This window comes from Gadus chalcogrammus, chromosome 16, assembly GCF_026213295.1.
Source record: "Gadus chalcogrammus isolate NIFS_2021 chromosome 16, NIFS_Gcha_1.0, whole genome shotgun sequence".
NCBI lineage: Eukaryota > Metazoa > Chordata > Actinopteri > Gadiformes > Gadidae > Gadus > Gadus chalcogrammus.
In genome coordinates this window covers 770,675-782,913 of record NC_079427.1, presented here as the reverse complement: position 1 = coordinate 782,913, position 12,239 = coordinate 770,675, and the positions used below count along the sequence as shown (strand labels likewise).

Here is a 12,239-nt window from a genome sequence, read left to right as displayed (position 1 = left end):
CGCTCTCCTCTCGCTCTCCTCTCCTCTCGCTCTCCTCTCGCTCTCCTCTCGCTCTCCTCTCGCTCTCCTCTCCTCTCGCTCTCCTCTCGCTCTCCTCTCGCTCTCCTCTCGCTCTCCTCTCGCTCTCCTCTCGCTCTCCTCTCGCTCTCCTCTCGCTCTCCTCTCCTCTCGCTCTCCTCTCGCTCTCGCTCTCCTCTCGCTCTCCTCTCGCTCTCCTCTCGCTCTCCTCTCCTCTCGCTCTCGCTCTCCTCTCCTCTCGCTCTCCTCTCGCTCTCCTCTCGCTCTCCTCTCGCTCTCCTCTCGCTCTCCTCTCGCTCTCCTCTCGCTCTCCTCTCGCCAGGGAACCCTTTGAGCGGCAGTGGGTCTAACAGAATGTGAGGCAGAGGCGTCAGAACTCTGACAGTTTAATCTCTGGGTTGAGTTATTAGATTATGATCAACTGTGTGTGTGTGTGTGTGTGTGTGTGTGTGTGTGTGTGTGTGTGTGTGTGTGTGTGTGTGTGTGTGTGTGTGTGTGTGTGTGTGTGTGTGTGTGTGTGTGTGTGTGTGTGTGTGTGTGTGGGGGGGGGTATGTGAGAGAGAGAGAGAGAGAGAGACTTAAACTTTGATTACTCTTACTTTCTTAAAAACTGGGACAGATGTTGCACAACCAATTTTTGTAAATACCAGATGAGTATCAAATGGAGCTTAACACTTTCATGTCCTCGGATTCATGTCCTCGGATTCACAGCACTTGAAGCACACAGAGACACAGAGAGACCTGCACTGGATGTGAGCCGCAGTGCAAAACTACAACTACTGCGTTGCGTTTGATTTGGTGTGTGTGAAGAAGACTATTGTGAAAAGAAAGCACTTTATTGTTTGACCTTTGTTATGAATGAAAAGAATTAAACTCGAATCTAATGCATTTAATATGTGGCTTCTATGATTCAGATGCAATAGAAACGTGACAACAAATAAATAGTTTGCTTAATTTTTCAGGATTTTGCAGTATTTTATTAAACATGTTTGTTGTGTACATGAAGCGTCCTTGTGTGTTCTCTCCCCTCCCAACCCTGACCTCCTGCTTCAGCAGCTCCACAGGGCGATGACTGCATCAGAGTACCGCCTCGTGCCCACTGCACCGTCAGTCAAAGGACGTCGGAAGGCGTGGCTGACGGATGGGCGAGCTTATGCTGCTATCCATTTGGATGGTACACTGGTACGAACGACCAGCTTCAGCGAGAACGTGACATATTTCCCTTGCTCCAGCCTTCCAGTTTGCCATTTGTGTTTCTGTCGAGCCACGAGGGGGAGTAGTAGCAGGCTAGTCATCATTAGTAACATAGCCTCTTTAGCAAACCAGCTTCAAAACAAAACTTTACATTGAATTGCACGCAAAGCAAGACCGTGCAATGCATATATTGGTGACCGGATTAAAGCAGCAATGAAATCAAGTGTGTATGAGGTTTTAAAAACGACATTAAAACCACCAACGTGGTACAAAAAGAAAGAAAATACATCTCATCCCCCATTAACTATGGGCGCAGCCATCTTCTTTGCGAGTTGTACAGCTCTGCTCGCTCTACTTTGAAAGCGACGAGATACTACGACCAAAAGGGGGCGTGCCTCAGTGAAATGCCGCAAGAAAGCTGGGAGATTTGCGACTTTACCACTTCGTAAATCCAAATGGAGAGCAGCATTAGTGGCGGCATCAGTCAACGGACGGAGGCAGTGGGCACGAGGCGTGACGCCTCACGCCTCGTGCCCACTGCCTCTGTCCGTTGACTGATCCCCATTGACTTTGAATGGGGACGGACGCGCAATGCATTGTGGATCCGTACGCTGAAGGCTCCGTCAAAAAGTTGTACGATTTTCAACTTTTTCGGCAGCGATGGATCCGTCATCCAATTAGATCACGTATGCAAATTTAACCACTGTGACACTACTCGGGCTCTGACGACCCTGGAAACCTCCCCCATCCGTCAGCCACGCCTTCCCAGTCCTTTGACTGACGGTGCAGTGGGCACGAGGCGAGAGGAGTTGACAGCCGTCAACATGAGGCCCAGTGGCGACTGGGCATTAGGGGCAAGAAAAAAAAGAAAAAAAAGAAATTATCTATAAAATAATTCTATATATATATATATAGATAATATTTTTTTAAATCTCCCCAGAAAGTACTGTAAAATAATAAGTTCAGCGCTTTTAGTTCATTTTTAGTCTACCCTAGCTTGCTTCTTCAGACTGAGTTCGTCTGGAGGGGCAAGAGGGGCTCGAGCCCCACCAGCCCAATGTGATGTGTATTGGACTTGAAAAATGGAAATGCGCATGCTCAGATGGTTTCTCTATTGAAGTCAGTTGAAGTGGACGGAGATTATTTTACTTCTGGTGCTAGCCCCAACGGGACCGCCATGGAAATATATGGTTCGTTCCACTACAGCGTAATTTCCTTTTTCACCGTTCATTGGCTGTAGTGTGTTTGCGTGATGAGTCATGACTCGAGTGACCTCCCACCTCACCTCACGTGCCGCGCGCAAGAAGTCCGGTAGCGTAGAAGAGAAGGAGAAGGATAACTTTGCTACCAAACATGCCGGAGCCACACAAACGAAAACGAGTAGACAACATGAATGAGGTAGATCATCTTTTGGAGCACAGATTGAAACCCTTAGTCTGGAGGAAAAATTAGAGGTATAACGCCTTATGTCTTGTGCTCTTCAGTCTATTTATGTTTTTCCAGTCTTATATACTGTTCCCACTCCTGTCCTGCACCTTGTCGTGGTGGCGAGTGGCCTTTAAACCAAGACAGTCCATTCTGAATCTTTTCTTTCACAGCTATTATCTTTGATTTCTCCTCCAGGACACAGCTTAGGCCTATGGGAGGTGTACTACATGGTAAAATGATATTGGGTTCTTATAGTAGGCCTAGCTATTACAGCTGTTTGCAGTAGTATCATTTTATTCTGAGGTTTAGGGAAGCTTAGTTTAAAGTTAAAAAACTTTTAAAAACGATACTTTCATTGTTGCAATGTTTTGATGTCAGCAATGAGAGATTAAAAGCTGCACTAATGTACTTTATTAATTATATATATATATCTGATACATGGAGAACAGTCACTCAAAGCCCAGCATACTTAATAGTGTTAAAGTATATTTTTATTTGTAATGGTTGTGATGGCCCCAGGACCTGCCTGCTGTCCTGGCAGGTCCTTGTGGGTGGAGGGCTGAATAGAGAATGGGAAACACCAAGCCAGGGCTACAAACAGCATGGTGGAACACTGACACGTAAATAAGACCAATGAAGGAAGCTCAATCTCTATTTTGAAATACTTTTGCTTTTTATGAAAATTACCATTTTTATTTGTAATTTATTAGGGCTGTAACTTTTTCCAAAAATGAATTTCAAACTAAATTAAAATGCCCCGTAATTTGTTTGGATGGATGTCTGTATGCCTGAAAAGCTAGTAGAAACACTAACAAAAGTGAAGGTCTACCGTTTTTGTTGAAAGATTTCGGCAGTTTAGACGCTCTTTGGCGTATGACTGCCCTTCACAGGTCAGATGTGACGTCACGAACACTGGTTCGTCATTTAAAAGAATAAAAAATATTAGCCTAGCCCCACCTGTTTTTTACATGAGGAAACGCCACTGATGAGGTCGCAGAAGGTACGTTGGTGAATCCTCTGGAGGTACGCTGCTATGAAGGCCGCTGGACCGCTGGTGGCTGAGCTCTCTGCTCACGCGCTAGGGGAACAGGGTCGGACAAACAGCCAGGACAAACAGCCAGGACAGGGTCAGACAAACAGCCAGGACAAACAGCCAGGACAGGGTCAGACAAACAGCCAGGACAAACAGCCAGGACAGGGTCAGACAAACAGCCAGGACAGGGTCAGACAAACAGCCAGGACAGGGTCAGACAAACAGCCAGGAAAGGGTCAGACAAACAGCCAGGACAGGGTCAGACAAACAGCCAGGACAAACAGCCAGGACAGGGTCAGACAAACAGCCAGGAAAGGGTCAGACAAACAGCCAGGACAGGGTCAGACAAACAGCCAGGACAAACAGCCAGGACAGGGTCAGACAAACAGCCAGGACAAACAGCCAGGACAGGGTCAGACAAACAGCCAGGGCAGGGTCAGACAAACAGCCAGGGCAGGGTCAGACAAACAGCCAGGACAAACAGCCAGGACAGGGTCAGACAAACAGCCAGGACAGGGTCAGACGAACAGCCAGGACAAACAGCCAGGACAGGGTCAGATAAACAGCCAGGACAAACAGCCAGGAAAGGGTCAGACAAACAGCCAGGACAATGCTCTTTGTAATCTCTACTCCTAGTGCCGCCCACTTCTGGTGTGGAACAAGTCTGCACAGATACTTCCTCCTGCGCTCGCACGCTACTGGAGCGCGGCCAGAGCTGAGGACGGGGAGCTCTGGGAGAGCACACTGGTGGAAGGACTGGGAGCTCTGGGAGAGCACACTGGTGGAAGGACTGGGAGCTCTGGGAGAGCACACTGGTGGAAGGACTGGGAGCTCTGGGAGAGCACACTGGTGGAAGGACTGGGAGCTCTGGGAGAGCACACTGGTGGAAGGACTGGGAGCTCTGGGAGAGCACACTGGAGGAAGGACTGGGAGCTCTGGGAGAGCACACTGGTGCTGAGCATGAGTTCATGGCCCGATACACCGGCTGACGGAGCAGCGAGGGCACCGTCATGAGTCCTGTCACATTCTACTTTACTGTGACATCACAAATGTCTGAGGGGGGGGGGGGGGTTCTCCTTGGTAAATTTCCTGTTTCCATGGTTACATGAGTAGCAGACTGTCTAGCCGCCGTATGAGAACACAGGGTCAGCGTCTCTGCCTCGGAGCTCCTCTCTGGAGGTGTGTCATCGCCGAACGTCAAACCGTCTGGAACCTCTGGCTCCATGTTGGAGATCCACGGTTACCAACGGCAACCAGAATACTCTGCACGTCATTGGATAGACCTACAACCAATCAATTGATCAATCCATCTTGGCTTTTTATGAAAAGACCTCAGCAGCGCTCCCATTGGCTTCTCCTCTGTACAGCCATAGTTATGCCCGCCCCGTGTTGGATGTGATTGGCCCGGTGGCGACTTGGAAAGCTTCAAATAGCCAATCTCTTTATGGTTTCACCTCAGCTGACAAATAAAAAGAATCGAAGGACCTTCGCCTTACTGACGTACACGTTCAGTTCAATCATTCGTCCCGTGTGACATTATACCGCATAACTTTAACAGTTAACTCATAGGGTTAGGTTAGGGTTAGTCCCTAAACTGGGCCTTCAGCCCTTTGTTTTACCTGCCTCACATTGTACACCTGACATGAGCCTTACGTTATAAACAAGTAAACACCGTCCAAATAGAAATAATGATGTGATAAGCACTACATGACAACCTGAGGAATCCAACTTTGCCAGCTGTAAGACCGGGGCCAAGATGGAGTCCAACGGCTCTCTATGACTGGGGCCAAGATGGAGTCCACCGGCTCTCTAGGACCGGGGCCAAGATGGAGTCCAACGGCTCTCTAGGACCGGGGCCAAGATGGAGTCCAACGGCTCTCTATGACCGAGGCCAAGATGGAGTCCACCGGCTCTCTAGGACCGGGGCCAAGATGGAGTCCAACGGCTCTCTATTACCGGGGCCAAGATGGAGTCCCACGGCTCTCTAGGACCGGGGCCAAGATGGATTCCAACGGCTCTCTAGGACCGGGGCCAAGATGGAGTCCACCGGCTCACAAGGACCGGGGCCAAGATGGAGTCCACCGGCTCTCTAGGACCGGGGCCAAGATGGAGTCCAACGGCTCTCTATGACCGGGGCCAAGATGGAGTCCACCGGCTCTCCAGGACCGGGGCCAAGATGGAGTCCTGCTCTGAGCCAGTCTCTTTACACACTTCAAAGCAGGGGTTCCCACCTTGGCGTGGGGACCTCGTGGGTTCCCCCTGATATGCATATGGGGACACGAGTCTGCAGTCATGAGCTACAGCTCCTTGTGGCAGATTCAGACCCATAGCTGCTGCTGTAGTTAACCTCTGCTTTACTCAGCAGCCTGAATGAAGAACTAATCGAGGAACCTCCATCAGGTGACGCAGCACTGGCTTCTCAAGTGGAGAGACATGAAAAATGACCTCCTGTGTTTACAAACGCCGGCTGATGGGGTGTCTCTTTTTGTGCGTGCAGTGTCCTCTAGAGGGCGCTAAAGACACGCTGGTCTCTCCACAGCCCGCGGCGAGGTTCTAACAACAAGGGGCGGTTTCTAACAACCAGGGGCATATTCTACCTCAAACGATGCCTGGAAAAGCACAACACATCATAAAAGACTCCAGGCAAGCCATGTTGGAGTCTGGTTGAACCTGTTCACAGCGCTCAGAACGTCAGACTCTAGACTCTGAGACCACACAAGACACTAATGAAGACACTTTCCTTCTGCAATCTTGGCACTTTGAATCGCTGCTGATGTGTGTTTTAAATATTGTGTTATGTAATAAGCCTATTGTGATTAATTCACTTAATTCATGTTTCCACAAGTCTCCTGTGACTAGGATCATTGACCGTTATGAGCCTAAGGGCTGAAACTGAACTGAAATTCAACACTGATAAATGCAAGTCTCTGGTTCGAAGCCCGCATGGAAAATAGCATAACTTGGAAATTCCTGTCATCGCTAAGTTTACCATGACTTCTGCCTCCAACCAGCAGAGGGCAGAATAGATCAGCTACAATCCCTTGCAGCAGGCCAGCCTCAGTGCAATAATCGGCTTGTAGAATAACGTTTATCTGAAGATCAAGGCATGCAGCCGCTCTGACGATGGATCTCGCTCTCGTTCTCTCTCACTCGACCGCTACCTCTCTCCACCACAAACACACACACGCACACACACACACACTCTCTTGCACATGCACACAAACACACACTTACACTTAGACAGACACACTCACTCACACACGCACGCACGCACGCACGCACGCACGCACGCACGCACACACACACACACACACACACACACACACACACACACACACACACACACACACACACACACACACACACACACACACACACGCACGCACGCACGCACGCACGCACACACATGCTGTTTGTACATGTACCAGGGTTATTATGTATGCGAGACTGGGATTTAGTTTAAATGAAGCAGCATTCCTTTATTTATTGTTTGCTGCCTCTAAATCAGAACTATAATGTCCCCCCACACGGCGCATCGGGAAATTGGCCGTCTGGCAGTCGTCTCCCTGTAATGAAAACCCGATCCCCTGCTCCGGTTCTGGGGGGCGGTTCTGGTGGGCTCATCTAGTGCTTTTAAATTGGCCTGCTCTTTCCTCCAGACGTGCTTTCACATTAAACGTCTTTTATGAGCCTCAAATTGTGTTGCGCTCCGTATCTCTCTCGCTCTCTCTCTCTCGCTCTCTCTCTCTTGCTCTTTTTCTCTCCATTTTGTTAAATAAACTCTGAACGTTAGGTTTGTAGTGGAGAACAGTATAGTTCTATTTTGTATAACCGTCATAACATAGTGCAGCAGTGCAGTCGTTCCCCTTTTGTGTCAGAGGAGAACCCAAGACAATGTCAAGATATATATAGGCTACATATACACATACAGTACGTACTGTACATACTACATACATACGTAGGTACGTACGTAGGTAAATAGGCTGAGCAATGTGTGTCCTTCAAGCTACGGTCATGTCAGTAGTTGCCATGGCGATAGGCCTGCTCAGGATGGGGGAGAATATCGAGGGGGGGTGGGGACCGGTGTATGACCGGTCCCCTGGGGTGTGAGGTACGTCTTGGGTCGATCAATAGCCTCTCCTCCTCCAAGCAGAATCACCACAACACCGGCTTCAGTGACTACAGGCCAGGGTGTTTGTGTGTGTGTGTGTGTGTGTGAGCATGTGTGTACGTGTGTGCTTGCATGTGTGTGTGCCTGTTTGTGTGTATGTGCTTGCTTGCGTGTGCATGTGTGCGTGTGTCTGGTTGCGTTTTTGTGTGTGTGTGCATTCTTGCATGAGCTTGTGTGTGTGTGAGTATTTGTCTGTTTGTGTGTGTGTGTGTGCGTACTTGCTTGTGCCTTTGTGTGTGTATGCGTCTGTGTATGTGTGTGCTTACTTGTATATGCCTGTGTGTGAGTGTGTCTGTTTGTGTGTGCATATTGCTTGTGCTTGTGTCTGTTTGTGTTTGTGTGGTGTATGTGTATGCATGAGTGTTTGTGTGTGCCTCATGACACGAGGAAGAGGCTGGCTGAGAGAGTGGAACGAAGGACTGCAGGAGAACGACGGTCCGCAAGAGAACCGTCGGGAGGCTCAGAGCCTGTATTCATCTGAAACCAGAGTGAGGAGTCTGGAGCCAAGAGGGAGGATCTGGTCCCTCCCTAACACTGCGTACGGTTGGCAAACGGCTGACAAGCAGACAAACAGTAAATATAATTTGAGAGTATGTTTACAATTTTTCTCAATAGTTTAAACACGTTTTCTGAGACTATAGCTCAATTGCTCAAAACTCTAAACACAAACCTGAGAAGAGTTAATAATTTGGTCAAAACTACACAAATTCTTCTCATAACTGTTTTTTTCCACCAAACAGTAATCACAGCTATCAAATGAATATCTCTTAGAGAGCATCAATTGAACATGGTGTGAAAACACTTCCAACAAAATACTATTTACCTATGTTTTGGCTTTATGAGGCCATGTTACATATTCCAATGTATAAAATTGTTTAGAAATAGCTTTAGGGGGATGCAATGATGAAATCAGTGCAAGCACAAGAGAAAGGTAACAAAGCATTTTTTTTCATTTTTACTGCAGTAAAATGTTCAGCTGAACTGACTGCATAAAAAGCTTTTCGTAGGCCAACAAAAAATAAGAATATAAATGAGGTGAAACAGATCTACATGTAAATCAGTATGTATCCCACCTCCAAACCTGATCAGGCCAAAGGACCATGTCTACAACACAGTAGAGCTCACAGAGTCCTCTTTTATGCTCTGACACATGACTGAAATGTTTTGCCAGTTGAGTTTGAACAGGTGAGAAGAAGTGAGTTAGACTTATTGGTAATTAGTTGTGGCGTTTTTTGAAGGCCAGTGTGATCCAGGTGAACCAAGTGTGCTAAATGATGAGATATGTGCATAGAGTTTAGCAAAAATGTGGAAACAGAGGAATTGTGCTCAGTCTTGAGTCTTATAGTTGATAGATGAGCTTCAAGTTTTCAGAAATGTGTGCATAGTTCCATTTTTGGATGGACATTTGTATGTATACACAATCGATAAAAACTGTAACAAGAAGTCTAGTTAGCTACCAGCCATGCCCTTGTCCCCAAATCAATATCAAGATGTTCACGAACAAATGATCAGCCGTGGGTAACGTTTCTGTTCATGCAGCTGTTCAACAGCTGTTGAACAGCTGCATGAAGCAGCAAGTTGAACAGCGAACTGGACGTGAGATGATCTCTAATGTGATACAAAGTATCAGTAAGTTTAGAGGGGAAGAGTACTTCTTGCAGCATCTGTGTTACAGTCGCCATTGTTGTTAGTTTGTTGCGGTGTGTTTTAGAGACTGGCTGATACACCAGCTAGCGCATTAATTTAGAACGGTGAACAGACAATTTGACTGGAACTACTTAGTAGGGGTCCATATATCAGGGATTAATGGACACCCTGCATCCAATCAGAATCGAGTATTCCCCAAGACCATGGTATAATATGCTTTATTGGTCAGACAGGTCTGAATTATTTTTTTATGTCCATTTAGTTGCTCCATTGTGACTTAACACATCCATGTAATATTAGAGGGGGGTGTAGAGGGGGGTAGAGAGGGGGTATAGAAGGGTGGGTGGGGTAGAGAGGGGTGTAGAGAGGGGGTATAGAGGGGGGTATAGAGGGGTGTAGAGAGGGGGTATAGAAGGGGGGGTGGGGTAGAGAGGGGTGTAGAGAGGGGGTATAGAGGGGGGTAGAGGGGGGTATAGAGGGGTGTAGAGAGGGGGTATAGAGGGGGTATAGAAGGGTGGGTGGGGTAGAGAGGGGTGTAGAGAGGGGGTATAGAGGGGGGTATAGAGGGGGGTAGAGAGGGGGTATAGAAGGGTGGGTGGGGTAGAGAGGGGTGTAGAGAGGGGGTATAGAGGGGGGTAGAGGGGGGTATAGAGGGGTGTAGAGAGGGGGTATAGAGGGGGGGGGTGGGGTAGAGAGGGGTGTAGAGAGGGGGTATAGAGGGGGGTATAGAGGGGTAGAGGGGGGTATAGAGGGGTGTAGAGAGGGGGTATAGAGGGGGGGGGTGGGGTAGAGAGGGGGGTGTATAGGGGGTGTTGGGTACAGAGGGGTCGTGGGGTTAGAGAGGGGGTGTAGAGGGGGGTGTTGGGTATAGAGGGGGGGGGTGTAGAGGGGGTGTGGGGTTAGTCTTTAGTCACAGCGTCTCCTGGCTGTGACTAAAGACGCTCCAGGCCCTGCAGGCTGAAGGGTCAGTCCTACAGCAGGTCAAGGTCCGCTCTCCTTCTCGTTCCCTCCGCTCTGATGCAGTGTTCTGTCCACCAACATGTTAAAGGAATTGAGCCGATAAGAAAGATGAGGAACGCTTTTCATATCACCATTTAGAAAAGGCACTCAACATTGATACTCAATGTTGCTTTTTCCAAAGGGACTTACAATAAGACACTTGTCAGATGAAAGAGAAACAACAATATATCGCTCTTGGTTCAGTAAGGCAAGGCAAGGCAACTTTATTTATCTAGCACTATTCATACACGAGGCAGACTCAAAGTGCTTCACATATAAACATTGTCATACAAAAACATTTAATAATAGAAAAGTAAAAAAATTAAATAAAAAAAAATCGAAAATAAAGGCAAAGTTAAAAAAAAATAGAAAGTGCAATATATTTAAGATCAGATCAACAGTCTCTCTGGTACCCACGTCGGGACTCCAACCCAACCTAAAGGAACTAGGTCGTTTATCTGGGACTCCGACCCGGATTCTAGGACTATAACCCAGACAGAACATGGGTCTCACACCCTTATCCTTTAAACAGTCTTTCTGATATCAGATCATGTATCTCTCTGGTAAAAATAGAAAATAAAGGGAAAGTAAAAAAAAAAAGCATTTTAGTATTAAAATAGAAAATAAAGGCAAAGTTAAAAAAGCGTACCTACAACGTATTTAAGATTTAGCAGAAAGCAAAGCAAACATAAAAGTATTCAATTGTTTTAAAAGTGGTCAGAGTTGGGGAAAGTCTTAAATCCTCAGGGAGTTTATTTCAGCTATTGTGTATATTAACTAAATCCTGTTTCCCATGTTTCGTGTTTACTCTGGGGATAGTTATCGGATTTGTCTCAGAAGATCTTAGTGATCTAGAAGGCTTATGTAGTGGAAGCATATCAGTTAAAAATGTTGGCCCAAAACCATATAGGGATTTATAGGTTAGCCGCAGCATTCTGAACAAGCTGTAGTTGAGTTATTTTTGGGAGACCTGTAAGGAGATCATTGCAGTAATGATGTACACGTTTTTGTAAGACTTCGGTGGACATGAGCCCTCTAAGTCTTGCTACGTTTAAGGATGTTCATACAACAGAGTGCCAACACTTACAATCACCAGGTTAACCCATTCCCCGTATTCAACCAAGACAGGTAGGATAAGATGCTACACAATGCTAATTACTATTTTTAAAATCCGGGACGTACAACATACAGTAAGTGCGTAAGGGGGGTAAGGGGGAGGCTATGCAGAGTCTAGAACCCATCATTTAAGGCAGGGGTCTCAAACTCAATTTACCTGGGGGCCGCTGGAGGTGGAGTCTGAGTGAGGCTGGGCCGCATCAAGTATTCCACAAAAAAGTACAAATATCCAGTCTTCTCAAGCTTTTCTATTAACAGTTCTGCAACATGAATGCTTTTTTGAACATGAATGGCTCTTTTGAACATAATCGGCTCTTTAAAACATGAACCTTCTTCAGAACATGAACTGTCCTTCTGAACATATGGCTTTTCTTGCCTACACCTCCTGATCACTGCTGCTCTTCATCTGTTCATAATTTTAACACGAAAAATAAAAAAAGCACTAGACGCGCAGATGATTGCGGCAGAGAAACTGAGTCGTTTAAACTTCCAGGGTCGAATATTTTTGAGAAGAGATGCATGTAATAATTTCCTAAATGTATTACATGATTTTATCTATTCTCATGATATATGCTTTTCAATTAATATGTGTCGGCCTCAACTTGATACAAAACACTCTTTCACACGTCGATA

At 46.9% G+C, this 12,239-nt stretch overlaps 1 protein-coding gene across 1 annotated transcript in view; it reads left to right on the top strand.

Moving 5' to 3' along the window:
* Positions 1–137, top strand: part of egln2 (egl-9 family hypoxia-inducible factor 2) — a 2,733-nt gene extending 2,596 nt beyond the window's left edge. Inside the window, exon 4 of the mRNA XM_056612082.1 lies at positions 1–137. This exon is cut by the window's left edge and continues 364 nt beyond it. The gene's annotated coding sequence lies outside the window, so the exon portion shown is untranslated.
* Positions 138–12,239: the final 12,102 nt, after the last annotated feature.